The sequence below is a fragment of the Chrysochloris asiatica genome, unplaced genomic scaffold, assembly GCF_000296735.1.
Source record: "Chrysochloris asiatica unplaced genomic scaffold, ChrAsi1.0 scaffold00006, whole genome shotgun sequence".
Classification (NCBI taxonomy): domain Eukaryota; kingdom Metazoa; phylum Chordata; class Mammalia; order Afrosoricida; family Chrysochloridae; genus Chrysochloris; species Chrysochloris asiatica.
The window spans coordinates 27,849,008-27,853,935 of record NW_006408524.1 but is presented as its reverse complement, the minus strand read 5'-3'; positions in this window follow the sequence as shown (position 1 = coordinate 27,853,935).

Here is a 4,928-nt window from a genome sequence, read left to right as displayed (position 1 = left end):
TGTTGCTGTTTGAGGAAGGAAAAGAAGCCCAAGGGAACCCCAAATGATGAAAGGCAGGTGTGGGCAGGCATTGCCATGGCAACACATTCCACTCAGGATTAGGGACACCAACAAAAGGTTTCTGTCTGTGAGAGCAAGTTGGTTTTTTTGTTTGTTTGTTGTTTGTCAAGGCTGAGGCTCTGACAAAGAGCTAAAGGGGTGTGTGTGTGTGTGTGTGTGTGTGTTAAGATGTGAAGAAGGGGAGAAAGGGGCACTTGGGTGATAAAACGGGCATCCTAAGAATTCTGGGCCAGAGCAGGAGAAAAATGATAAGGCAGGTCCCCTTTATCTCTCCATCCCTCGAATTTCACTGCTGGGGCACTGCTCCAGTCAGCCACATCTGATATGATCTAAATTGACACTAAGAGTTAAGGCCTCTGTAAGCACAGTCTTCCCCACACTCAGCCCCTGCCCCCACAGGTCCCACCCTCTAAACCCAACCCCCAGTTCCTTTCCTCATGCACAGAAAAGAATGGGTGGAAATTCACGGCCTGGGTATGGGATTGTTGCCTAGGGAAATGTGACTGTTTTCATCCTCAGAACCATCCTAGCCCAGCTTCATCAGAAACTCTGCTAACTCAAACCATGAAAAAGCCCACATTTACTGATCAGATAGAGATTGGTGGAACTCCCAACACTCTGACTCTTAGTCACCCTTCAGGTCTGGACATGAACTCAGCCCTGTGACTTTACTTGAAGCCATACAACAATACACAGGACTATAAGGGGATCATAATATTAGGGAGTTAGGCACTCCTTAGAACAAGAAACCATTCAGAACCAAACAGGAGGCATTTACTCAAGGACAAACTTCAGAAGGAAGGAAGGGTTATTAAAGGAGGACGAATGTACGCAAGTTGTGGGGACTGCAATCAATGACATGAAACAAAATATGTATGAATTGTTGAATGGAAAAACTGGTTTGTTATATAAACCTTCACCCAATTCACAATAAAAAAGAGAGAGAAAAGAATGCAAATGGATACAGTGTGTTAAGGAAAAAGAAAAACTGAAAAGAAATTTGGTTAAAATACCAAGGGTAGCTAAACTAGGAAAAGAAGTCAAATTTGGGGAAATAAACAAGGCAAAAAAAAAAGAAGGTAAACAGCAGTAGCCCAGGACTAAGGTAGCCCAGAGTCAAGGTGGTCACTTGGAGGGAGACTGACATTAGTTCCACCCTAGGGTGGAACACACAGTTAACATGCTGCTAACAGAAAGGTAGGAGGTTCAAGTCCACACAGAGGCACCTCCAAAGAAATGTCTGGCGATCTAGTTCCTAAAAACCAGACATTGTATACTACATATGTGTACTATATATGTGTACTACACAGGGTTATCCTGACACACACGGGACTGCTGTGAGTTAGGGTCACCTCAATGACAATTGGTTTAGGGAACTCAACAGGGTTTGGTTGGGCTGGGCTGGGGGTCAGGGAACTCACCAAAGTCTGGTATCTTTTAGTCTAGCTGGTTGAGGTCACTGTGTTGACCATGTGGAAATGATGAAGATGAATCCTTTAAGCAGGCAGATATTGGGCCAGGACCCAGAGCCCTTTAGGGTATATGAGATGAGGAGTAGGTACATGTGAAAAGCCTTCCACCTCTTCCAGTGATCCTTCCAGGGAAAACCTCTCAAGGTTTTTGGTTTGAGGGGACTTCAGAAAGTTCATGGGAAAATGGAATTAGAAAATAATGGAATTCTCCTACTAACTTTTTGAAGCCCCCTCGTATAACATAACTTCCCTGCTCACAGACTTCAGGGCAATTGCTAAGGTAAAACTTGCATATAGTAAAATGCACAAATCTTTTATGCGTGTACAAAATTTAACACTGCAAATATTCACATAGCCACCATTCAGATCAAGGACTAGACCATCAGCATATTCCAGCTACATGGTAGGTGAACTGAGGTTCCTTCTGCAGTGATATCTGTCCTACCTGGGTTGAAAACCTCTCTCCTTCAGGCACCTGTCAGCACACCTGAGGAACAGAGAATGAGGCATCCCCAGCTTAGCAGTTTATGGGGACAGATTGCTTGGATAGTTTTGTGTCTTCTTCCTAATAGGAGTGCTTGATGGGACAGAATTTAACATACAGCTCACTTTCATTTGAATAAAGGATCTATAGGGGTTTCCATGGAGAGGTGTCAGAATTCTCCCTTCCTCTAAGTCATGGGAGGTCACCAGACCTGACATTTGTGAAAGGCCAGGTGTAAGGAGGTGAGCTCAGAAACCTCTGCTAAGGCCCCTGAACTGAGCTGGATCCCAGCTCCCCATGGCCACCCACCTCTGAGAAGCTGAGGTCAGGCCCAGGTTGAATGGGGAGAAGATGTGCAAACAAGTGCTGTCCCAAGGCTAGTCTTTCATTAGGGTGAAGAGAGCTCTGACTTCTATCCCAAATGGGGACGAATAAATGAACAATGATTGACAGGTATTTAAGCAACAAAGGCTGATAATCAGATTTTTTTTTTTTTTAAGTATTATAGCTATTTTAGTAAAAAGAATACATGATTTGACTGGGGGTTGGGGGAGGAAGTGATGCAAAGGAGATATGTACACACCTAGGCAGGAGATGTGAGCCTTTTTACAAACTGTGAAATCTAATAAATGTGCCAGCATCTCTGTTCTCTTATGTTCTGGGCAGGAAATGGGGGATAAGTATCTGCTCCTCTGTTATTTGTTAGGATTAAATGAGAAAAATAAGGGTAAAGTGTCTTGCTGGAATAGCTGGTCACTCAATAAATGTTAGTTCCATGTCCTCTTCTCCTGGCTTATTCAGTGCAAGATGAATCCTATATCCTCTTTTCAATAAAAACAAAACAAAATAAATAAAGATGCTGCAGAACTTTTTAAAAACAATTTTGTCTTTTCATATTTCCCAAAATCCACAAGGATGAACAGATTATTTTTAAATCATCCAAGCAGAGTGTTGACTTTTAACAAGCAGAACACACACCACATCAGCCATCACTACTGAAAGTTGAAAATACACATTTTTAAAAAAGCAACTCAATCAGAGTGAGTAGATTTTAAACAGTGGCATACAAGACAGTTATTTATTGATCCATTAGGCCTGGGGGCCTGCACCAGAGTTTACTTGAAAAGCAAGTTTTGTTTCCATATTTGGTAAAAATCTGTGAACAACAGATGACATCTCATTCTAGTTCATCTGTAATTTCCCAGTTAAGATCTAGATAGCTCCTGAATAAATACCAAAAAAGAAAAAAATAAGCATTTTTTACAGGATAGCCATTCTGGTCTTCTGGTCTTTGGTTGAAGGAGTCCCTGGGTCACACAAACATCTAAGCATTTGACTACTAACCAGAAGGTTAGAGGTTCAAGTCTGCCTAGAGGTACCTCAGAAGAAAAGTCTAGCAGACTATTGAAAGAGCTCAGTCATTGGTTTACTCTATGGAGCACATTTCTACCCTGACTCACACGGGATCACCATGAGTCCAAATTGATTCAACAGCAACTGGTTTATGTGTCCACATCTGTGCTAACCTTCTAAGAGTTGGAAATTTATGTAAAGAACAGACTCACATCCAATTATTTCTCAACAAGGAGATAAAATGTACACAAAGAAAAGCAGCCAGAATACATTTTGGGTGGGATGTACAGTAGGTATGGGCAATCATCAAAGGGCCAAAATTAAGAACAAATGCTTGAAAAGGGAAAGGGAAGCCTGCAGGGTGAGTTATGACTCATAGGTTATGACTATGACTATAGGTTCCAACTCATAGTGACCTGCCAACCTTTTGGCTCAAACCAGCCTTGAGATGGAATCCCATAGTACCACACCAAAACTCCAAAATTTGATTGTTCTTAAGTGCCATCGAGTCCATTCCAACTCAAAGCAACCCTGTACAGAGTTTCTGAGGAGCAGTTGGTGGGTTTGAACTGCCAACCTTGTGGTTCGCAGCCCACTGCTTATCCTATAGCACCACAGCAGGCTTTGACTAGGTCCATGGGAATGTGGTAGGCAAAGTTGGAAGATGGAGACTGGGGAGTAAGGGTAACCTCATGCAATATAACTCTGTGGAGCATTTACAAAATGCTCATGGGCCTCACTTCATGCCAATTCAACCAAACACTCCAAACGTGAAAGCAGGGCAGGGGCCTTTGGAAACTTCCCCAAGTGACTGTGCTACTCGAGAAGGCTGAGATTCACTGCCATGACCATCATCTTGGATCCAGAAATGATAGATCTACCCCCAAAGAAGCGCCTTCGTTAACTTGGTATTTCATGTCATTTTAGATCAAATGCCAGACCTCAGTCTACTGCATCTAATTTACAACAAATTAAAATGCAAAGCAGGATGTGACTTTGCAGTCTAAAGGGTAAGAAGAGTAAGCATCACCAAAGAGCTTAAAATAACATCTTGTGGTTTGAATTTTATCAGTGGGTGTTGTTACCTCCCTTAACACAACTGCTCTACCTCCCTTAACACAACTGCTCGCTGAAGCAGGGTAGTTAACAATTGGCAACCTCACACAGCTTTTCAGCGCTTGTCTAAAAAGACTATCAAACTAAGTCACTAAGAACTGTGAATGGGAATCTTAAAAATGTCTCTATCTCCCATAGAAATCTAATTGTGTTTTCAGAAATGTAAACATTAAGCTAGCAATGAATAGCAAACTCTGTCGGCGCTAACAGAACCCTCAAATAACAAGAAACTAAATACCCCTAGATAATGCACCACATGTATACACTGCAACTGTGTCTGTCCACCTTTCAAAAGATCATTTTAGAACTGAGAATTTAATCATAAACCAAATTTGTTAAAACAAAATTCTAAGATATAGTTTAAGCAAAACTGCAGTGTCGGTAATAAACAATGGCTTGTAAGAGAACTGAAAGATGGCATCTTTCTCCTGCAGAGTGGCTGG